The sequence below is a fragment of the Lissotriton helveticus genome, chromosome 10, assembly GCF_964261635.1.
Source record: "Lissotriton helveticus chromosome 10, aLisHel1.1, whole genome shotgun sequence".
Taxonomy (NCBI): Eukaryota; Metazoa; Chordata; class Amphibia; order Caudata; family Salamandridae; genus Lissotriton; species Lissotriton helveticus.
This window is the reverse complement of record NC_136071.1, coordinates 768,174,007-768,199,371: the sequence shown is the minus strand read 5'-3', so window position 1 is coordinate 768,199,371 and position 25,365 is coordinate 768,174,007. Positions and strand designations below refer to the sequence as shown.

Below are 25,365 nucleotides of genomic sequence, written 5' to 3'. Positions count from 1 at the left end.
TGGTTCACACTTTCTTTTACTTTAATCTGTGTTATATTTTTTGACAGTTTCTCATTCACCAAAGCACCCTGTCCACTATTATTGTCAGAATGAAAGTGCATTCTCAGAGAAAAACACTGAATTATGTCAAATTCACTGCAGTCAACTATAACTCTAAGATAAAGATGGAGCATTGTATGTCTCTAGAACACAGCATTGCCATCAGTCTCCAGATCTTGCAAATACTCTACTGGCGTAAAGTGCTATTTTAAGGTAGTATTGATTAAACATCCTATTAAAATAAATCTAATATAAATTAATATCTTGAATTAATGAACACTGGGTACTTATGTCCCTTTTCACCCAATCTCAATGTTAAAGAAATACGGACCCGGATCCACAAAATTAGTTTGTAAATCTGCACTTGCAGGGCACACCTTAGCACATGTGTAGATGCTTGACCTCATGTAATACACAAAGGTTTTCGTGTGCATATATGGAAGCCTTTGAAAGTTGCATGGCAGAGGGCCCAGTTGCAAGCATTCTATGCTGTCATGCATTATTAAGCTGCCACTCATTCTCTGGCACCTACCTACGGTAGTTTGTGAATTACATAATGTGTGTGTTTGTGAAGTACACGTCAACCTGGAGTTTTCTTAGAGCTAAAGTAGATTTGTATTTGTTACCGAACTCAGTAGAACTCATTTTTTCACTACCTAAGAATGAAAGGTTGCGCGAACCGATGAGGATCTGGACTATGAATGGGGTGTTAAGCAATGACACATCCCTGCAGTATATGAAGAGCATTACTCACCCCCTGTTTAAAAGTAGTTAATAATGCAAATGTTCTTTAGTAAAAAATAATAGCACTGCAGTACCTGGGTAAATCTTTTTGCATAACTGAGGAAATACAGTTATCATTGTTCATTCTATGCCACAGCAATGAAGTTGTGTTTTCAGTTTCTCTTTTATTTTTTTATTACAGAATTATATTTCTGAAGATACCAAACCAGAGATTGATGTGGACCCGAATCATATAATGCAAACCCATTGCTTTGACTGCTCATTTCTTAACTCTACCCAAAAAATACCAGCAAAAGAGTGATTCTGCCAGGTGGTTCTGAATATCGCACACTAAAATCAACAGGTACTTTATCCTTGTGTACGTATCTTTTTAGAGATAGTGTACTCTATGGTTAAGCTATAAAGCCATCTCATGAATACAAAAATAGGTTCAGAGGATCTAGTGCTATAGTAAAAATGAAAACAAAGTCATCAATACATTTTAAAGAACCCTAAGATAGTATTTTAAGATTATAGCATTTACATTGTCATAGAGGAAAAGTCAAATTAATACTCATAAATATTTAATCAGGTTTAATTAAGAACCTGTGTCTGGTTAATTTCCAGAGTCATACCCTGGGTGTTCCCACGCTGTCACCACCTCCGTCCACAGATCCACTATAGGGCGGATCCTCATGCCTCTGGCCTCCTCCCAAATCAGTGCCCTTTCTGTGGCCCTTGCCCATTTGGTTCACACTTTCTTTTACTTTAATCTGTGTTATATGTATTGACAGTTTCTAATTCACCAAAGCACCCTTTCCACTATTAATGTAAGAATGAAAGTGCATTCTCAGAGAAAAACACTGAATTATGTCAAATTCACTGCAGTCAACTATAACTCTAATATAAGGATGGAGCATTGTATGTCTCTAGAACACAGCCATTGCCATCAGCCTCCAGATCTTGCAAATACCCTACTGGCGTAAAGTGCTATTTTAAGGTAGTATTGATTAAAAATCCTATTAAAAAAAATCTAATATAAATTAATATCTTGAATTAATGAACACTGGGTACTTATGTCCCTTTTCACCCAATCTCAATGTTAAAGAAATACGGACCCGGATCCACAAAATTAGTTTGTAAATCTGCACTTGCAGGGCACACCTTTGCACATGTGTAGATGCTTGACCTCAGGTAATACACAAAGGTTTCCGTGTGCATATATTGAAGTCTTTGAAAGTTGCATGGCAGAGGGCCCAGTTACAAGCATTCTATGCTGTCATGCATTATTAAGCTGCCACTCATTCTCTGGCACCTACCTACGGTAGTTTGGGAATTACATAATGTGTGTGTTTGTGAAGTACACGTCAACCTGGAGATTTCTTAGAGCTAAAGTAGATTTTTACTTGTTACAGAACTCAGTAGTACTCATTTGTTCACTACCTAAGAATGAAAGGTTGCGCAAACCGATGAGGATCTGTACTAGTGAATTGGGTGTTAAGCAATGACACATCCCTGCAGTATATGAAGAGGATTACTCACCCCCTGTTTAAAAGTAGTTAATAATGTAAATGTTATGCTTTGAACTAGCATCAGCAGCGGATCCAAGATGGCGGATTGACACCGCCAGGAGTGGAAGGGCGCTGAGCCGGGTCCAGGTCTAAAGCTACAGCCACGCTATGTCCCGACACAGTGTACAGCACTGATCTGTGTACTGCTACTACACAAATAAAACTACACGACGGAGCAAACAGCGGAGCAATCTGGACTCGGGAGGGCTCACCTCGAGTAAATGAGTAGCACTGCAATATTGTTGGACACGGAGACGGAGGCTGATGTGGAAAATACGGCAGATCAAGAGCTGTTTCCAAAGTTTATTTTTCTCCGCCGGTGCTAGAAGAACTGAGACACCGCAACTGCCGCGAGTATCTGCAAGGCCTCGGCGGAGTTGGGAAAGCCTGTTAGAGTGGATCAGGCTGGGATCGGCATCTGCATCAGCAGTGATCCGCTGGCCAGGTCTGCGTTCCGCCATAGCACCGGCAGCAGCCCAGCCGGAGAGAGCGAGCGTCAGCAGCAGCGTCAGCAGCAGGATGGCGCCGAAACCCCCCACACGGACAACGCGCAACACAACAGTGAGTGGGAGAGCAGGAGCCTCGGCAGCTTCATTGTCGGTGACCGCAATCAGCGAGATACTGGCAAGCAAGAAATCCACCGTGGACACGGCTCGGGGCTCAGCTCAAAGCACCGAGCAGGAGATACAGCCTGGGGTAAGCGGGGGGATAGGAGCTGCAGCGGCGTCAGCAGCAGCGGGAGCGGAGAACATTGCTGAAACGCTGCGAAAAAATAATCAAGGTAATGCAGTAGATAAGGACGCTATTACAGATATCACAGCTCCAACAGCTCAGGCAAATACTGAGGTACGGGCCTTAGACACAGCTTCACGGAGAAACGGAGTTGTAGCAGCGGCGGCAGCAGAGAACACTGCTGACCAAAATCCTATCAATAGCGCTACCATCATTAACGATATGAGTAGCACTCTTGTCCATCATTTTGACTCTCCAGCTCTTCAGTCTCCAATACTGAATTTACCCAGCACTGACACCAACGCTAAAATTTCCTCTTGCGTCACTAATGCTACTAATGTTACTAGCTTCTCCCTCGATAAAGGCTGTGTTGTCGAGGTGACAGAAACTGAAGGAATTGGAAATGATGTTAACGTAGACATAGGTGAAACAGATGAAGAATATGTGGATGTCAATGAGCAGGGGAGTAACACGCCCTTATGTATGATCAAAGACAAAAATAAAACTGTACCTAAAAAGCTGAAGGGGAAAAGTAAGAGTAAAATGGTTAAAATGGCGGGCAAAACGAAGAAGACAAACACCATGACAGCTTTCGCTGAGAACAGCCCTATCAGACAATGGGTGCAGGCTAAGGGTGGTGTGAAAACCATGGCTCTGCGATTATCTGGTAATAGCCCTAATGATGTAATCACTGTACCCACCGACAAAACAAAAGTTGATGTTCCACTCGGCCCTACCCAACCTATTCTCGCTGAGAAATTAAAGGTTACCGGGGCTAGCACTGGAGTTAGCACGTTGGATCAGTTACAACCTCACTCTTCTGCATCCACCGCGATATTTACCGGAGACAATCCTGCTTCAGCTTCCGTGTTAATGGACTGTAGCAATACCAGCAGTAACAGTGGGAATAGTGGCAATAATGGGAGTGACAGCATAATTGATGATATGTGCGATATGCCTAAGGCTACTACTCCGGAGGTTTTAAGAACCCCACTAAGTGAGTCTATACAAGTAACGCACTTGGGTGACAATACTTCATCTTCATCTACTGGGGCAACTGAGTGGATACCGCAGGGGGAAGTGACCGCCTCTTTCCAGACAATCTTACATCTCCTAAATGAACAGAAACAAGAGGCCAAAACTCACTATCAGCAAATGAGGGAAGACAACAACAGAACTCAAATTTCTTTACAAGAGATGGCATGCAAATTGGGAGCAGTGTCACAGGACATAGAAGAATTGCAGCAGAGAGTGGCTGCTACAGAAGAGAAATCGCAAAGCTCTGAGGCAGGACTGAATAGGCATGATTTACAAATAGTCCAGATGCAGGCCAAACTGGAAGATTTGGAGAATAGGAATAGAAGGCAGAACCTCCGTGTCTTTGGTATTGCGGAAGGAGCAGAGGGGGCAGATCCAAGGGCATACATTACTCATTTGTTTCAAAAGGCTTTTCCTGATCTCTCAGACTGGGACTGGGACTCACAGATCCAGCGTGCGCATCGATTACCCTTTTTCCAGAGAGATAATAGCAGGAAATTTCCAAGACCCATTCTGATCTACATTGGCAACTATCTGCTTCGTCAAGCCATTTCTTTAAAAGCACGCCCTAATACCCCAGTTATTATTGAGTCAGTCACCTTTTTTGTGAGATCGGATTTAAGTAAACAGTCGATAGAGAAAAGATGGAAGCTAAAACAGTTTATAGATCCGATCAAAGAACTTGGATTTCAAGCTTATCTGCAAGAACCTGCAAAGCTAAAAGTGATAAAAAATGGTCGTTCATATTTCTTTTTGGATGTAGATGAGGTCGAAAAAGCAATTACTTCCTGGAAAACTGGGTAATGTTTGAGCTCAGGTCTAATGCTAAGTAAATACTGGCGTAATAGGGGTGTTATGCTTCTTTTTTTTTTTTTTTTTTTGGTCCTATTGGCCTTATTAGATATATTGAAGTCAATATCTTTTCAGTCTCTTGTCAAACACAAAATTTTCACAGGATATTAATTGTGTGCTTATATGACAATGAAGAGGTTAAATTTGAGACAATGTGAAAATGCGTAATACTGTGTCGTATGGACTAACTATAAATACCTGGACTCGATTAGCGTTCCATCCACCCACCTACTGCCAGGTGAACGGCAGTCAACAGGGAGGGGGGATCCACAGGTAAACACGGGGTGGGGGGAGGTAGTATTAGAGTGTGGGGTGGGTTAAGGGAAGTAATGGTTTGGGGTAAAAATTGCATCAAAGGACACAAAAATGACAAAGAAAAAATTAAGACGTTTTACAAGGCACTGATTGTGATTATTTTTGGTTACATAGGTAAGGAAATATATAATTTAGAATGCATTTAATAAAGTGCTTAACCTGGAATGTGTCAGGATTAAACAACAAAATTAAGCGCCGTCTTGTCTATGAGGAACTTAGGATGTATAGTCCGCAAATAGTAGTTCTAACTGAAACACATATTGCCTATAAAGACAAACAACTGATCAAACAATTAGGATTTGATCCAATAGTTTGCACGGAATTTCATGCTTCAATTAGGGGAGTAGCGATTTTAAAACATAAAGGACTGAAATGTGAAATAACTAAGACGATAACCGATAAAGCTGGCAGATGGGCGATAGCGCAGATAAAGTTAGGAAATTTCAAACTTACAATATGTGGAGTTTATGCTTCTAATCAAGATGAGCCTATAATCTTTGACCAAATTAATATGGAACTACTGGGATGGGGGGGAGAGATTATTGTGTTAGGAGATTTTAATTGCATAATGAATTATAAATTGGATATCACAAGAAAAAATGCTTTTCAAAGGATGAGGAAAACTAGAGCTGCAATTGTGGATTTGGCAGCAACTCACCTTTTAAAAGATGTATGGAGATTTCTAAATCCCGATATAGCTGGATATACTTTTTATTCTGCTGCACATAAGGTATGCTCACGCATTGATATGATTTGGGGCTCAGGATTGATTCTTGATAAATGCAATTGTTCAATGGATATATATCCAAGGGTGACATCGGATCACAACCCGATTTCTATAACATTTACACTTACAACTGAGGAAAAAACTACTCGCTCCTTCTCTTTTCCTCGTTACTTATTTTCTGACGCCATGTTTATAAATCAGCTCAAAGAGCATATAAAAGAATTCATTGACATTAACAGACAATCGAGCTTACCATGGATAGTCTGGGATTCGTGTAAAGCTAGCGTACGGGGATTTACCCAACAATATATTTGGCGACAAAACAAAGAACTTCGAACTATAAATCAACAAAGGTTAAACGAAATCAGGGATATTGAACTCCAGATATCTGATGCTATCTGTAACAATGTCTTAAACTTAGAAGATTTAAACTTCAAATTAATTGAGCTTAAAACAGCAATTAAGAACCTTCTGAGGGACAAAAGCATTAATAAATTGAAAAAATATCATTTAGAACAGTATGAAAATGGAGATAAAAGTGGGAAATTACTGGCTTATAAAGTTGCGGAAGATCGTTCCATTAATATGGTTAAAGAAATTAAGGGGGACAATAATCAATTATTCTGTGATCCAAAATCAATTCTACAACAGTTTGCTTCTTTTTATCAAACTCTTTATACACCGGAAAATGCTATCTTAGATGATTGTATTAATAATTATATTGATGTTAATAAAGTCAATAACTTAGGTCCAGATCAATCGGCTCAATTAGAGGCCGAGATTACGCCATTAGAAATTAGGGGCGCAATTAAATCTCTTGCAATGGGTAAAGCTGTCGGGGAAGATCTTATTCCTTTGGAAATGTATAAATATTGCACTGAAGAATTATTACCACTATTTGCTGATGTGATTAGTGCTATTGGTAAAGGGCAACAAGCACCCAGGTCATGGAATCTAACTCAAATTATTTTCTTTTTGAAAAAAGGTAAAGCACCACAAGAGATGGGATCTTACAGGCCTATTTCTCTTATTAATAGTGATGCAAAAATCTTTGCCAAAATACTGGCTACTAGATTAGCTCCGTATATGTCCCAACTTGTCTCTCCCCAACAACATGGATTCATCCCTAAGCGTGACACCACAGCACATATTAACATGGCTATATCAGCTTTCGATGCTGCACGGATTAAACACACCCCACTCGGTATGATTTTATTAGACGCTGAAAAAGCATTTGACCGGGTGGGGTGGGGTTTTCTGTGGGCCGCACTACAGTCATTTGGTATTAAAGGAAAACATCTACGATGGATTCAATCTTTATATGATGATCCTATGGGTAAGATCTCATATATGGGAAAATGCTCTTCTTTGTTTTCCATTAAAAGAGGGACAAGGCAAGGGTGCCCTTTATCACCATTACTTTTTGCTCTTGCAATAGAGCCTTTTTTAATTGCTTTACAACGTCAAACACTAATCAGCCCTTTTTTTAATGGATTAGATAAATTAGATATAACTGTATATGCTGACGATATCGCAGTTTTTTCCCCAGATGCCGCTAAAACTATGAAAGGTATTTTAATAGAGGCTGGCATCTACGGCTCAGTTTCTGGCTACAAACTTAACACCACCAAAACCCAAGTCATCATGAATTATCAACCTACCACTCCTGTCCCTGGAATTAGCAATGTAGCCACCTACTTAGGTGTTAAAATATGCTCAGATATTGATTCCATTATAGGACTAAATTATGAACCTTTATTAAAAGAAACTGCCATGCAACTTAAAAAATGGCATAAACTTCCTGTCAATATGATTGGGCGAATAAATTTAATAAAAATGAAAATTCTGCCTAAATTTTTGTATTTGTTTCGAACAATCCCTTTGCGGGTCAATAATTCCTTCTTCACCAGACTAGAAGGTATTATTGGAAGTTTTGTATGGGGATATAAAAAAGCCCGGCGTGCTGTATCACTGCTTAAACTTCCTTTTAGTCAAGGAGGACTGTTTTTTCCGGACTTTAAATTTTACTACTGGTCAGCATTTATGACTCGGATTTGCAGTCTGGCAGTTCTGGATAAATGCTTATATTTTCACAAGTTTCTACTAGGATTAGATGTCAATATGTTTTTGTATAGGATGAATGACCCCAACTATTTTAAAAGGGTTAAATTTAAGACCATAAGGGACACTGTGAGTATCTGGCGATCTATTATGGCTAAATGCAATACATCTCTTTTTCACAGTCAAACACCTTTATGGGGCAATCCCGGCTTCCCTACTATTTTTCATGACACAGCTTGTCAAATGTTTTTAAACTCTGGTATTAGACTTCTGGGGGATTTATATGATCACCTTGGCTTTATGGCATTTGATAAGATGAAACTTTGCTACAACCTACCAGAAGCAGCTAGGTTTAAATACTATCAGATCAGAGATTACTTAGTAAAAAAAATAGAACTCTCTACAGTCTCAGAGTCTGAGTTATGGGACTGTATCTATAGGGATGTTGATAAATCTATCATAAGTCTCGGTTATAAGCTCTTTTCTGATCTCAAGACCGGTGATGCTACTATTTTAACAGAGAAGTGGAATAGGAAACTGGCAATGAGTATTCCCACAGATCTAATTGTCACATCATTTAAAAGCCTAAATACATCAGTACAATCTTCTAGCTTAAAATTGCAGATGTTTAAAACAATCTGTCAATTATATTATACTCCTGAAAGGATACTTAAATGGGCAACGAACAACATTCATTCAGATAAAACGAAATGCCCTAAATGTGATTTGAGTGGTGCGGACATTGTCCATATGTTTTTTACTTGCCCTCACCTTAAGGAATATTGGGAAGGAATAACTAAGGTTATCACTGAGAGGTTGGAGCAACCTTTCTTATTCTCAAATATTGATGTTTGTGTAGGCGTCAATGGGGGTGAAAGGTTTAAAGATCTGTTGAATATTCTAATCACATGTGGAAGGTTAATTGTTGCCAGAGCATGGATCCAAAAGAACCCACCAACAGTCTTAGAATGGTGGAGTTTAGTAAAGGAGATCCATAGTATGGAAGCCGCTATTGCAGATTCTAGGGGAGTGCAGGCCAGACGAAAAATTGACAGAATATGGGGGTTATTCATGTCTTAGCAAATATTTTTCAAAATACTTGGTTACTGATTCTTAATCTTTTGTTTCGCACTGTATAAGTTTTGCTACATATTTATCTAAATGCAATTATGGAATTCTGTCATATCTTTGGTTCTTTTGTATTTCGTGGAAAAAATGAATTGTTTATTGACTATGTGACCCTTTGATGCAAATAAAAATATTTAAAAAAAAATAAAAAAATAAAAAATAATGTAAATGTTCTTTAGTAAAAAATAATAGCACTGCAGTACCTGGGTAAATCTTTTTGCATAACTGAGGAAATACAGTTATCATTGCTCATTCTATGCCAAAGCAATAAAGTTGTGTTTTCTGTTTCTCTTTTATTTTTTATTACAGAATTATTTTTCTGAAGATACCAAACCAGAGATTGATGTGGACCCGGTTCATATAATGCAAACCCATTGCTTGGACTGCTCATTTATTAACTCTACCCAAAAAATACCAGCAAAAGAGTGATTCTGCCAGGTGGTTCTGAGTATCGCACACTAAAATCAACAGGTACTTTATCCTTGCGTATGTATCTTTTTTTTTTTTATTCTTTTTATTAACAAAACGGCAAAGAAAAAACATCAGGTGACAGTAGCAGTTCTTGCAAGTTACATGAGTACATTTCCATACATTCAAAATAATAGACACAAAATGTAGGTAAAGGATCAAGGGGACACTTGCGCCTCCGCTTCCTCGGAACACATTGGGGGCACACAAATATCTCCACTGTAGTGATTCTAAGCCTCCCAGACCTTCCCCCACTTCGCCGGACACCCCCTAGCCACATATACCGACCTCTCCATGAACATGCACCAGTCCAGGTCCTCCTCCCACCTCTCGACCCGAGGCGGCTGGCTGGCTCCCCACTACTGGGCAATATTCCGCTTAGCTATCATGCAGGCCAACGTAACCCTTTGCTTCCTATATGCAGTCAGATCTGTGGGTTCCCAAACGTTCAGAATACACCTGTGCGCCTCTGGCCGTATCTCCACCCCCAGGACATCTTGCAGCTTATTGTGAATCTTCTCCGAGTATGCCTGCACCCCAGAACAATGCCACAGTATATGCATGAACTTTCCAAGCTCCCCGCACCCCCCCTACACTCTCCGCCCTCCGAGCGACCCATATGGACCGGACGAGGCCCCGTGACATATGACCCATGGAGAATCTTTAATTGTACTAATCCAAGCCTCATCTGTATCCCTACCTTACCCCAGTATTGGAACTTTCATAGATTCCCATGCTTTGTATCATTCCCCGTTGTCGGAAAGTGGAGTCTCGGTAACAAAAATACCATAGCTGTAGGTACAAAAGACAATGGAAAAAGGCCTAGGCCTCATTCCCTTTTGTAGCATATCACCCTCTTTGTGTAAAAGAGACCAAACTTTGGCATCAGCCAATCAGAAGTGCCTCACCACTTAGAACCTTCCTGAAGGAACCTCAGAGCCTCAGATTTTCTACCGCACGTTGTGCTTAGGGAGTCTCCTTTGAGCTCTGCTCAACTTCTACTCTTCATAAAGGATTTACTTCAGAATTTTTCTTCAGAATTCTTCAAATTCAGTTTGGGATTGTTGCTGCCATCCAAGATGTCGGAGATTGAGAAGAAAAAAGCCCTTTTCAAGCCTTGTTCCTCCTGTGGCAAGAAAAGGCTTTTTGTGGAGGATAAGCATAAGGACTGTATATATTGCCTCTATCCAGACCACCAGGCTGCTGACTGTAAAATCTGTTGCACCTTTTCAGCCAAAACCCTCCGAGACCGGGAAGGTAGGCTTTTGACATGGCTTCAAAAACTTAAAACCAGGAAGGAGAGTGTCTCAAGTGACAGTGAGGAGGCAGCGTCGATGGTTTCTACTAAAAGGTCAGTGAAAAGGGGTAGGGGTTCCCCTTCGCCTTCTTTGGAAAGATCTTCAAAGGCCTCAAAAAAGACCCCCAGTGAGTCTGAGAGCCAGGGTCCCATCAAATCTCCTCACAGAAGTGTACAGGAGAGGGCAGGACCATCCACGCCTTCTACAGGTGAGAAGACTGCCACAGCCTTCAGAACACCTCCTTCACAGTCTTCTGAGAGGACTCCAAAGTCCTCGACGACGAGGACGTCGACGGCGGAGGTTCCGTCGAAGAAAACGCCAAAATCAAGTTTATCGTCGTCGAAGACACCGTCGACAGGAGAGCAACCGTCGACGGCGGGGTCCTCACCGTCTACGGAGAAATCGAAGACGACGACGAAGGTACCGTCAACGAAGGATTCGTCGACGTCGAAAGTCCCGTCGACGACGAAAGTCCCGTCGACGACGGACACTCCTATGGTGTCGACGACGATGGTGCCGACGTCTATGATAACATCGACGATGTCGACGACGACCGTCTCGTCGACGAGGGCGTCGACGACTTCTACAGTGACAATGACAACGGCTGGCAGGTTGACGGTTTCTTAGTCGACAACGTCGACGACGCCAATCTCGACGACGAGGATACAACCGTCGATGGCAGATCCTACAATATTGTCCACAGAAAGGAGGGTTACCATTTCGGTGACGCGAATCACACCGGAGATAACATCTCCGACGAGCGTATCTTCCCTGGTGCCGACTATGCTCCTTCAGGAGGGAGAGTCAGAGGAAGATGAACAGGATACTTACAGCTATGCCAATAGTCCCTCCCAGCTGTTAGTCAAATGCCAGGACACTGACTCAGAGGGCGAATACGGCCACGAGCAGGTTGGTCAACTTCAGCGACAGCAGCAGCAATCTGAACAGGACATGGTTACGATACCAGCATCTTTCCTTCAAGATCTGCATTCGATGCTACAAGACTATAAATCTAGGGCAAGTAGGCCTCTTCCAGTACCGTCAACGCCTACCACGCCTGCAGGGGCTCCGGCGCCATCTATGACACGTGATTCTCCGGCTCCAGTTTCACCTCACCCTCACACGTCCTTCCAGCAGGATTCTTCTGGACTACAAGAGGGCCATAATGATGATGATGATGATTCCTCGGATGAGGACCAGCAGTCTGATCATCTCTCTAATCCTGATACGGAATATGATGAATATGTCATTGAACATCCTGCATCTCCAGTTCCGGACCCGGCGGACTCCCCGCCAGCGGATATTGGGGGCTTCCATCGGCTGATGGAGAGAGCTGCTGCAAGATTTAAGTTAGCAATGCCTAAAGTCACTCAGGATTGTTTCTTATATGATTTTAAGGAACCCTTTCGGAAAACTACTAGGTCCATACCTATTGTGGATCACCTATGGAAAGAGGGCATTAAAACTATGAAACACCCAGCGACGGTGGTCCCAGTGCTACCGCGCCTAGATAAAAAATACAAGGCTACCGATGATGCTCCTGCAGCCTTAACAGGTCACCCAAAACCGGACTCTGTGATCTCGCAGGCGGCGCAGAGGAAATCGCGTAATCCTTCTGCCCCACTAACCACTCCACCAGACAAGGAAGGGCGGAGATTGGATAACGTGGGAAAGAGATTCTCATCTATGGCAAGTTTACTGGTGAGAGCGGCTAATGCCCTAGCCATCCTGGGTAGGTACGACCGCCAGCTCTGGTGCGATGTGGCCCCGTACCTTGACCACCTGCCTCCAGAATCTATGCCTGAGGCAAAGAAAGTTTTACAGGAGGGAGAAGCGACTTCGATGGAGATCATCGACTGTGCAATGGATATTGCAACAACTGCATTCCGTTCGTTGGCTGGAGCGGCAGTGCTCCGTCGCCAAGGTTGGCTTAAGGCTACTTGGTTTCGGCCAGAGATCCAGAACAAGGTCTTGGATCTCCCCTTTGATGGGAAGCATTGTTCGGCAAACTCATTGACGAGACCCTGCAGGACATAAAAAAGGACACAGAGACTGCCAGATCCCTGGGGACCCTTCAATATAGGAAGTCTCCTTTCAAAGGATCCAGAGGCAGGGGTGGTAATTACAGAGGATCCTTCCAACAACAGCGCTATTCCACCACGGGCTCAGGTTCTCAACAATACCGTCAGCCCTATCAACAGCGACAGGGCCAGGCTACCAACTACTCCAGGCCTTACAATAAAGGAAAGCAGGCGGGACGTGGACGGGATTCGTCCAAACGCCAATAGCGGCCTCCTGGCTCTTCCTACTGGACCCTCCTTCAGGAGATCATCAGTTGGAGGCAGGGTCACCAAATACCTTCAGAACTGGTCCAGGATAACATCGGACCGTTGGGTGCTCAACATCATTCGGAAAGGGCATACCTTGGAATTCACGCAAGTCCCTCCACCCAAGCCCCCGGCAGCCACTCCATCGAAACACCAGCGTCTTCTTCGGCTCGAAGTTCAACAGATGCTCCGGAAGGGAGCGATAGAGCCGGTTCCCTCACACCAAAGGGGTCAGGGATTTTATTCCAGGTTCTTCCTGGTGAGGAAGACGCTAGAGAAGTGGCGCCCCATTTTAGACCTCAGGGAGCTAAACACCTATCTCATCTCCCTGTCCTTCCGGATGGTGTCTCTCCAGGACATCTTAAGGCTTATCAACCCAGGGGATTTCATGGCCACGCTCGATCTCGAGGATGCCTATTTCCACGTTCCAGTTCATCCAGCACACAGAAGGTTTCTGCGATTCACAGTAGCCAAGAGCCATTACCAGTTCAGGGTTTTACTCCGCTCAACCCCAAGGATTTTCACAAAGGTGCTGGCGCCAGTTGCAGCTTTCCTGCGAAGCAATCACTTTCAAGTGTTCCCCTATCTAGACGACTGGTTACTGAAAGCTCCATCCAGAGTAGCAGCACTGAAGGCTGTTCAGGCTTGTACCAATTTATTTCAAAACTTGGGACTCACTCTGAACATCGAGAAGTCTGTATTGGTTCCGTCCAGACGAGCTCGTTTCCTGGGCGCCATCCTGGATTCGAAACTCTCCAGAGCCTTCCCTACTTCAGAAAGGATGCAGAAGTTACGGACCATGGCCCTGGACTTACAAGCAAAAAGGTGTCTTTCAGTACGCCGCTACAAGTCTCTGCTGGGAGTAATCTCGTCGTGCATTCCACTAATTCCCCATTGCAGACTAAAGATGCGTCCTTTACAGGAGCAACTAGACAATCAGTGGAGACAGGTCCACGGTTCATTCGAGGACAGGGTGACGGTCACTCCAGAGATGAAGGAAGCGGCTTTCTGGTGGACAGATCAAAACAACTTGTCCCAAGGTCTATCCTTCGCAAACGACCCGTCTCCACAGGTGGTAACAACGGACGCGTCGTTGGAGGGTTGGGGAGCAGTGATGCAGAACTTACATGTCAGCGGTCACTGGTCACCCCAGGAGAAACGCCTCCACATCAACCTATTGGAACTCAGGGCGATCCGATTGGCTCTACAAGCGTTTCTACCTCGCCTGGAATGCTCACAAGTGCTTATCAGGATGGACAACACCACGGCCATGCACTATGTGAACAAGGAGGGAGGAACCAGATCGCGCCCATTGTCGCAAGAAGCTCAGCAGATCTGCGAATGGGCAATCCTTCACAGGATGTCACTGCGCGCAGAACACTTGCCGGGCGTCCTAAACGAAAACGCCGACAGACTGAGCAGGTCATCATCGGTCAGCCACGAATGGGAGTTGAATCAGAGAGTCTTGGATCAGGTCTTCAGCCTTTGGGGCAAGCCGGACATCGATCTATTTGCCACTCCGACCAACAAGAAATGCCGGTCTTACGCAAGCAGGTTTCCCCATCAACATTCACTGGGAAATGCGCTTTCGATAGCTTGGTCAAAGACATTTGTCTACGCTTTTCCTCCCATTCCTCTTATACCACGACTGATCAGGAAAATCAAGGTGGAGCGGTGCCGGATGATCCTGATAGCCCCGGCTTGGCCGAGGCAGTTCTGGTACACGGAGCTCCATCTGTTGTCAATAGCTCCTCCCTTACCTTTGAGAATTCTGCCGGATCTTCTCACGATGTACGACGGACAAATCTGGCACCCAGATCCACAGTCGTTACACCTGACTGCATGGCTCCTGAGCAGCGAGAGTTTATGAACCTGCCTTTGTCTAAGGAGATTAGGGAAGTCTTGTCTCAAGCAAGGGCTCCTTCAACGAACAGGACTTACCGCCTCAAGTGGAAAAGATTTTGTTGTTGGTGTAAGGGACAAAGCATTGATCCTTTCAATTCCAAGCCTCATCAGATCCTGCCTTACTTGCTGTCCTTGGCCAAATCAGGTCTAGCTCATTCGTCGATTAAGGTCCATCTGGCTGCTTTGTCACGCTTCAGAAGGACAGGATCCGGTCCTTCCTTGTGGTCATCCAGGATAATCAAGCAATTTCTTAAGGGCTTGTTCAGGGTCTATCCACCAGTGAGACCGCCCCCTCCTACATGGCATTTGAATTTGGTTCTCTCTCAACTCATGAAGGGTCCATTTGAACCTGTCCATCGTTCTGACATAAAATATATTTCGTGGAAATTAGCTCTCCTTCTTGCTCTCACGTCAGCTCGGCGTGTTGGAGAATTACAGGCTTTGACCATCCAGGAGCCTTTCCTTGAATTCAAAAGGAACACTGTGATCATGAGAACTAATCCTAGGTTCATGCCAAAGGTTCCCTCGGATTTCCACTTGAACGAACCGGTCATTCTGAAGGCGTTGTTTCCCCAACCTTCAACGCCAGCAGAGAAAGCATTGCATTCGCTGGATGTGCAGCGATGCTTGAAATTTTATTTGCAACGGACGAAAGATTTTTGAAAATCTTCTCAACTATTTGTGGCCTTCGGAGGTCCTGGTAAGGGCCTTCCGCTCTCCAAACAAGGTGTCTCAAGATGGATCACGAGTGCCATTCTACATTGTCACAAGGCTGCAGGGAAGCCTCTGACTGGAAAGATCCGAGCACATTCCACAATATCTGTGGCCTCTTCGACAGCCCTCTTCGCGGGTGTGCAGATTAAGGATATTTGCAGAGCTGCTACCTGGAGCAGCGTTCACACCTTTACCAAGCATTACTGCTTGGAATCTCTGCAACAAGATGATGCGGCAGTAGGACAGGCTGTCCTGAGGAACCTCTTCCACTAAGGGTGAGCTTTCCTTTCTTTCTCGCCTTCCATCTTTCACATTTTGTATCTAATATCATGTTGTCTATTGTTATACTTTGCGATGCAAAATGTGATTATCTGCCGACTGCTTGCTATTCTGATACAAAGCATGGGAATCTATGAAAGTTCCAATACTGGGGTAAGAAAACAAGTTACTTACCTGTAACTTTAGTTCCCCAGTATTGTTAACTTTCATAGATTCCCATGCGCCCACCCACCTCCCCGAGGAAAGCTCAGCCTACAACAGATATGGTGTCTAAGTACACAACAGCTACGAAAATCTGAGGCTCTGAGGTTCCTTCAGGAAGGTTCTAAGTGGTGAGGCACTTCTGATTGGCTGATGCCAAAGTTTGGTCTCTTTTACACAAAGAGGGTGATATGCTACAAAAGGGAATGAGGCCTAGGCCTTTTTCCATTGTCTTTTGTACCTACAGCTATGGTATTTTTGTTACCGAGACTCCCATTCCGACGACGGGGAATGATACAAAGCATGGGAATCTATGAAAGTTACCAATACTGGGGAACTAAAGTTACAGGTAAGTAACTTGTTTTCATCCTTGGAGAGGAAACCGCCTCCCGCCAGTCCTCATCACCCAACTCTATCCCATCCTTACCCCACTGCTTTCTTAAGAGGACCAGCGGATCCTCCATATGATTAATAAGCTTCTTATTTCTCCAGTATTGGGGTGTCTTTCATAGATTCACATGCTTGAATATTCCCCGTCCTCGTAGTGGGAGTCCCACAGTAAATACAATAGCAATAATATACGTTATATATATATATATATATATATATATATATATATTGAAGCTCAATCCCTCCCCGGTCCCGGGTTAGGAATAAGGACTGCACACACGGGATTAGTTTTCCAAACAGCAACTTTACTAGCACAGACGCGTTTCGGAAGCTATGCTTCCTTCTTCAATGTGGTTACAACGTTCCGCGCTTGTAGGCGCCATTTTATTACCCAGGAGTACACAGATGGAATTCAGGGTCATAAAGAGAGGACTATCGTGCAAGCGCCATATTGCTAGTACCGAAGAGAAAATTCAAAAGTACTAGTGCGTTATACACAGATTAAAACCAAATAGCAGATCTACGATAGAACATGCATATTTAGAAAACCAAGAGAATAATCATCCTCGAATTGCGCCGTGGATCGGCAATTGCCCTCCCATTATTTGAATCATGGACCAGAAACGAAAAATCTTGCCGTGGATCGGCCTTTGGCAACCTTGTTCGGTTGCCCAATTATAAAGTCTCTGTGCCCATTATGCAAAAATGTCCCCCTCAAAGGTACTCATTAGTTAATCATAGGGATAATACTATACATTTTCTTCAATGTTACCAACAAATTCATATAAAATCCTCAAATCTACGTACATTAAGCCTTATGTCCAATACATGGAAGGAAAACATGATTATTCTTTATACATTTCTACAGTGTCCAAAAAGCAATAACGAATTACTGATTTACATAAATTCATACAGATTAGCTGCCCAGATGCACCGCCAGTTCCTCCCCACAATTTATTCCATCCGGATTTTTTGTTTGACAGTCTATTATATGTCGTGACTCCAATCTTCGTAATTTCTGTAATTTATCTCCTCCCCTGATGTTATCGGGTATAGCATCCATGCAGAAATACTGTAGGAGATTCCTGTCACTATTGTGTTTAATGGAGAAATGTCTGGGGACTGGATATGAGAAGTCCCTGTTAGATATGGCCCTCATATGTTCCAGAATGCGCAATTTAACTGGATTGATGGTGCTCCCTATGTACTTCAGCCCACAGGGGCATTTCAGACAGTAAACCGCAAAAGGCGTGCTACATGTTAGAAACTTATTAATCTTCTTTTGCCTATGCCCTGTGATGTCATATGAATAAACCCTTTTACTGTTGGCACATGCCTTGCACCGTCCACAAGGAAAGAATCCTTTGGCATCTTTCAACTGTCCAGTCTTGGGTGGAATCGGTGACAAGTGGCTATGTACCAAAGTGTCTCTCAAAGAGCGCGCTCTTTTAAAGGTAATGAGTGGATTCTCAGGTATGTCTCCTCCTATAATGTTGTCTAATCTCAGGATATGCCAGTGCTTTTTCAGAATCATTCTGAGTTGTTGACTATCCTGCGAGTAGGGAGTGATCATCCTGAATTTCTCTTTATCGCTCTTGGGTTTATGTTTTTTACAAAACAAGGTATTCCTTGGAGGTATCCTAACCCTGTCCAGGGTATTCTTGAGAAGTGTTTTATTATACCCCCTTGCCTCAAATCTCTCAATGCACTCCTCGGCAGCTAACTCAAAATCCTCATTTGTAGAGCAATTGCGTTTTAACCGCAAAAGCTCACCATAAGGTATTGACTGAATAAGTTTACGGGGATGATTACTAGACGCATGAAGCGTACTATTTCCCGCTGTCGGCTTCCTATATAGGGAAGTCATAACCTTGTTGTTTTTTATTTCAATTTTCAGATCAAGATATACAGCTGCACAAGTACTGACCTGGCCTGTGAAAATCAAGTTATGAGTGTTATCATTCAGTATTGCAATATACTGTTGAGCTGACTCAACTGAGCCGTTCCATACAATGCACAAATCGTCTATATAACGATACCATGTGACGATGTTTTGGGACCATTCTGCATTTTTTGGTGCCCACGCCTCCTGCTCCTCCCACCAGCCCACGAATAAATTCGCGTAGCTGGGGGCGAAGCAGGAACCCATGGCCGTACCCGAGAGCTGTCTAAATAAAGCATCCTGAAACAAAAAGATGTTATTGTGTAAACAAAATGCAATTAGCTCCATCAGCATATCATTATGTAGGGCATATTTCAAGGATCTTTTTCCCCAAAAATAGGCAATCGCCCTCAGTCCTTGTGCATGTTCGATGCTCGTATAGAGACTTGTGATGTCAAGCGTCATTATGCAATAACTCAAATGCCAGTCAATGGATTCAATCTTCTCGATAAAATCTGCAGTGTCACGAATATATGATTTCAAGTTCAACACTATTTCAAAGAGAAAATGGTCCAAGAATTTTGAAAGATTTTCCGTGAGGCTGCCCATGGATGAAATAATCGGGCGGCCCGGTGGCTTCTCCATCCTCTTATGTACTTTGGGTAAGTAATAAAAGGTAGGTGTAATTGGATGTAATGTTTTCAAAAAGAGATATTCGTCAGTCTCCAACATTTGTTTATCACGCCATTTCTTTAGCAGTTCGTATAGCTCATCGACACTGGATTGATATCTTTGTCTGGTGGTTGGTTCATAGCAGGTTTTATCTAACAGTTGGCGCATGGCTTCTTCCACATAATCCTTACGATTCAGTATTACAACGTTCCCACCCTTATCTGAGGGTTTGAGGATAATGGTGGTATCCGCAGCCAAAGTTTTCAATGCTGCGTGTTGTTCTACAGTTAGATTTCTATCTCTACCATATCTTTTGTTGTTCATACGCAGTTGCCTTAAATCCTTAATCACTAACTCCGAAAATGTGTCAATCGTATCCGTTTGTGTTGGCGGTACGAATTTAGATTTAAATTTTAGACCACTATTCGGAGCCTCTTGTTCCACATCTACCACCCTTAGTCTTTGGGATAGAGTTTCCATCGGAATTGGTGTTATCATAGCTGCGCCCTCATGTCTTAGCTCTTCCAAAAGTTCCAGAGATGTTAAATCATTTACTTTCAGGAGGTCTGTGTCCTTAAAGCGTGATCGGATTAATCTTGCCTCCTCTGAGGTAGGTTTGGTTTTAAAGTATTTATGTAGACAAAGTCTTCTAATGAACTGAAACAGGACGATTCTGGTCTGAGTATACTCTAAGCCATTGTCCGGGCAGAAAGTTAATCCTAATTTGAGAACAGATTCTTCCTCGGACGAGAGATTTCTAGTAGATAGGTTAACGATGGTAAGGTGATCTGTGGATTCAGCTAACCCTACCATTTCGCTCCTCTTCTGCCCCTTGTCTTGCGGGCTGAGGCCTCCGCTGTTGCCACTTTGCCCCTTCCTCTTCCTCTTCCGACCGCCCCTCCTTGGTTTCCTGCGTCTTCCGGGGGCTTGTTCTTCCCCCCGCGTAACCAATTCATTCTGATTACTTGGAATTCCTGTTGAAAAGGGTTATCACTGGTCTTCTTAGTGATATCTCTTGTGTCCTCATCTGATTGTTCATCCCCAGTTACTTCCGACTCAGAGGTTTCTACCTGTACTGGTGCAGCCGCGCCAGCCACCTTGTTTTTACTGATCAAATCTTTCCGTGTTTGGTCATATTTTTTTGAGAACGTCAGGCCTCGCCCCATGGCATAGTCCCTTTAGTCTCTGTCGAATTTTTCTTGCTTTCTGGTACGTATTTTAACCTCGTATTTCTCCAAGCGTTTTTTCATCTGAGCCCTTAGTTGATCCTGTTGTTCTTTATCTTCATTGGTAGCTAGTTCAGTTTCCATCATTTCAATTTCCTTGAGGACCTTGTCCCTGTCGCTCCAAGCAAATTGGACCAAAATCTCTAGCATACCTTCACAGGATTTAGCAATGTGAGCAGCCCATGTGTCCAATAGCAGAGGATCCGGATTCTCATAGCGGGAATTGTGAATATCCGCAGTCCTCTTGGTACTCTGTTAACCTCTATGTACCCTTGAAGTGATGTGCCTTCCCACCACTTCCTCAGCTCACGTTCATACAATTTTTCTAATTCCCATATTGTATGGCTAAGGGACTCGAGACAGCAGTAGGTTTCTTTACCGCTGGAGCGGTGACATCAGGATTTTTGTTCTTAAACATCCCCGTCGCCAAGTCAACGACGTTGTGAAATATTAAACATGACTTCGTTTTAAGCTTTGCGGACACCCGCTTCCGGGTTGTCCTTAAAGTTGCTGTAGACAGGAATGTTTTCTTTCCCTCGTCCAGACCAACCACCCGTGTAGGAGGGAGCCCAATGGCAGGTTCAATCTATGCAAGTATGGACCGGATAAGTGGCGACTTACCCTGCTTCAGTCGGGGTGCGCCAAATGTTTCTTCCGTCCAGGACTAAATTGCAGGAACCTCAGGCTATGCGTGTCTCCCAGAACTTCTTCGCACGGGTGGCGGCGGTGCTCAGCGGCAATTCAATATTCGCTCTCTGCCCCAAATGCGCGGCCACTACTGGTGGGCGGGTGCGGTCCAGGCGCGTCGGAGCCTCGCGCTTAACAAATTGAAGCTCAATCCCTCCCCGGTCCCGGGTTAGAGATAAGACTGCACACACGGGATTAGTTTTCCAAACAGCAACTTTACTAGCACAGACGCGTTTCGGAAGCTATGCTTCCTTCTTCAATGTGGTTACAACGTTCCGCGCTTGTAGGCGCCATTTTATTACCCAGGAGTACACAGATGGAATTCAGGGTCATAAAGAGAGGACTATCGTGCAAGCGCCATATTGCTAGTACCGAAGAGAAAATTCAAAAGTACTAGTGCGTTATACACAGATTAAAACCAAATAGCAGATCTACGATAGAACATGCATATTTAGAAAACCAAGAGAATAATCTCTTGGTTTATCTCTTGGTTTTCTAAATATGCATGTTCTATCGTAGATCTGCTATTTGGTTTTAATCTGTGTATAACGCACTAGTACTTTTGAATTTTCCTCTTCGGTACTAGCAATATGGCGCTTGCACGATAGTCCTCTCTTTATGACCCTGAATTCCATCTGTGTACTCCTGGGTAATAAAATGGCGCCTACAAGCGCGGAACGTTGTAACCACATTGAAGAAGGAAGCATAGCTTCCGAAACGCGTCTGTGCTAGTAAAGTTGCTGTTTGGAAAACTAATCCCGTGTGTGCAGTCCTTATTCCTAACCCGGGACCGGGGAGGGATTGAGCTTCAATTTGTTAAGCGCGAGGCTCCGACGCGCCTGGACCGCACCCGCCCACCAGTAGTGCCGCGCATTTGGGGCAGAGAGCGAATATTGAATTGCCGCTGAGCACCGCCGCCACCCGTGCGAAGAAGTTCTGGGAGACACGCATAGCCTGAGGTTCCTGCAATTTAGTCCTGGACGGAAGAAACATTTGGCGCACCCCGACTGAAGCAGGGTAAGTCGCCACTTATCCGGTCCATACTTGCATAGATTGAACCTGCCATTGGGCTCCCTCCTACACGGGTGGTTGGTCTGGACGAGGGAAAGAAAAACATTCCTGTCTACAGCAACTTTAAGGACAACCCGGAAGCGGGTGTCCGCAAAGCTTAAAACGAAGTCATGTTTAATATTTCACAACGTCGTGACTTGGCGACGGGGATGTTTAAGAACAAAAATCCTGATGTCACCGCTCCAGCGTAAAGAAACCTACTGCTGTCTCGAGTCCCTTAGCCATACAATATGGGAAATTAGAAAAATTGTATGAACGTGAGCTGAGGAAGTGGTGGGAAGGCACATCACTTCAAGGGTAAAAGAGGTTAACAGAGTACCAAGAGGACTGCGGATATTCACAATTCCGCCTATGAGAATCCGGATCTCTGCTATTGGACACATGGGCTGCTCACATTGCTAAATCCTGTGAAGGTATGCTAGAGATTTTGGTCCAATTTGCTTGGAGCGACAGGGACAAGGTCCTCAAGAAATTGAAATGATGGAAACTGAACTAGCTACCAATGAAGATAAAGAACAACAGATCAACTAAGGGCTCAGATGAAAAAACGCTTGGAGAAATACGAGGTTAAAATACGTACCAGAAAGCAAGAAAAATTCGACAGAGACGAAAGGGACTATGCCATGGGGCGAGTCCTGACGTTCTCAAAAAAATATGACCAAACACGGAAAGATTTGATCAGTAAAAACAAGGTGGCTGGCGCGGCTGCACCAGTACAGGTAGAAACCTCTGAGTCGGAAGTAACTGGGGATAACCAATCAGATGAGGACACAAGAGATATCACTAAGAAGACCAGTGATAACCCTTTTCAACAGGAATTCCAAGTAATCAGAATGAATTGGTTACGCGGGGGGAAGAACAAGCCCTCGGAAGACGCAGGAAACCAAGGAGGGGCGGTCGGAAGAGGAAGAGGAAGGGGCAAAGTGGCAACAGCGGAGGCCCCAGCCCGCAAGACATGGGGCAGAAGAGGAGCGAAATGGTAGGGTTAGCTGAATCCACAGATCACCTTACCATCGTTAACCTATCTACTTGAAATCTCTCGTCCGAGGAAGAATCTATTCTCAAATTAGGATTAACTTTCTGCCCGGACAATGGCTTAGAGTATACTCAGACCAGAATCGACCTGTTTCAGTTCATTAGAAGACTTCGTCTACATAAATACTTTAAAACCAAACCTACCTCAGAGGAGGCAAGATTAATCCGATCACGCTTTAAGGACACAGACCTCCTGAAAGTAAATGATTTAACATCTCTGGAACTTTTGGAAGAGCTAAGACATGAGGGCGCAGCTATGATAACACCAATTCCGATGGAAACTCTATCCCAAAGACTAAGGGTGGTAGATGTGGAACAAGAGGCTCCGAATAGTGGTCTAAAATTGAAATCTAAATTCGTACCGCCAACACAAACGGATACGATTGACACATTTTCGGAGTTAGTGATTAAGGATTTAAGGCAACTGCGTATGAACAACAAAAGATATGGTAGAGATAGAAAATCTAACTGTAGAACAACACGCAGCATTGAAAACTTTGGCTGCGGATACCACCATTATCCTCAAACCCTCAGATAAGGGTGGGAACGTTGTAATACTGAATCGTAAGGATTATGTGGAAGAAGCCATGCGCCAATGTTAGATAAAACCTGCTATGAACCAACCACCAGACAAGATATCAATCCAGTGTCGATGAGCTATACGAACTGCTAAAGAAATGGCGTGATAAACAAATTTGGAGACTGACGAATATCTCTTTTTGAAAACATTACATCCAATTACACCTACCTTTTATTACTTACCCAAAGTACATAAGAGGATGGAGAAGCCACCGGGCCGCCCGATTATTTCATCCATGGGCAGCCTCACGGAAAATCTTTCAAAATTCTTGGACCATTTTCTCTTTGAAATAGTGTTGAACTTGAAATCATATATTCGTGACACTGCAGATTTTATCGAGAAGATTGAATCCATTGACTGGCATTTGAGTTATTGCATAATGACGCTTGACATCACAAGTCCTCTATACGAGCATCGAACTGCACAAGGACTGAGGGCGATTGCCTATTTTTTGGGAAAAAGATCCTTGAAATATGCCCTACATAATGATATGCTGAATGCTGATGGAGCTAATTGCATTTTGTTTACACAATAACATCTTTTTGTTTCAGGATGCTTTATTTAGACAGCTCTCGGGTACGGCCATGGGTTCCTGCTTCGCCCCCAGCTACGCGAATTTATTCGTGGGCTGGTGGGAGGAGCAGGAGGCGTGGGCACCAAAAAATGCAGAATGGTCCCAAAACATCGTCACATGGTATCGTTATATAGACGATTTGTGCATTGTATGGAACGGCTCAGTTGAGTCAGCTCAACAGTATATTGCAATACTGAATGATAACACTCATAACTTGATTTTCACAGGCCAGGTCAGTACTTGTGCAGCTGTATATCTTGATCTGAAAATTGAAATAAAAAACAACAAGGTTATGACTTCCCTATATAGGAAGCCGACAACGGGAAATAGTACGCTTCATGCGTCTAGTAATCATCCCCGTAAACTTATTCAGTCAATACCTTATGGTGAGCTTTTGCGGTTAAAACGCAATTGCTCTACAAATGAGGATTTTGAGTTAGCTGCCGAGGAGAGCATTGAGAGATTTGAGGCAAGGGGGTATAATAAAACACTTCTCAAGAATACCCTGGACAGGGTTAGGATACCTCCAAGGAATACCTTGTTTTGTAAAAAACATAAACCCAAGAGCGATAAAGAGAAATTCAGGATGATCACTCCCTACTCGCAGGATAGTCAACAACTCAGAATGATTCTGAAAAAGCACTGGCATATCCTGAGATTAGACAACATTATAGGAGGAGACATACCTGAGAATCCACTCATTACCTTTAAAAGAGCGCGCTCTTTGAGAGACACTTTGGTACATAGCCACTTGTCACCGATTCCACCCAAGACTGGACAGTTGAAAGATGCCAAAGGATTCTTTCCTTGTGGACGGTGCAAGGCATGTGCCAACAGTAAAAGGGTTTATTCATATGACATCACAGGGCA

The 25,365-nt window shown here is 43.6% G+C and overlaps 1 protein-coding gene across 20 annotated transcripts in view; it reads left to right on the top strand.

Annotated features, from left to right (window-relative positions):
- LOC144784508 (uncharacterized) overlaps positions 1-25,365 on the top strand; it is a 416,096-nt gene that overhangs the window by 358,039 nt on the left and 32,692 nt on the right. For 19 of the 20 annotated variants that reach the window (XR_013601663.1, XR_013601658.1, XR_013601662.1 and 16 more), the window contains 2 exons: positions 965-1,126; positions 9,496-9,657. The gene's annotated coding sequence lies outside the window, so the exon portion shown is untranslated. The remainder of the gene's footprint in view (positions 1-964; positions 1,127-9,495; positions 9,658-25,365) is intronic. The other variant, XM_078663325.1, reaches the window with a different exon arrangement.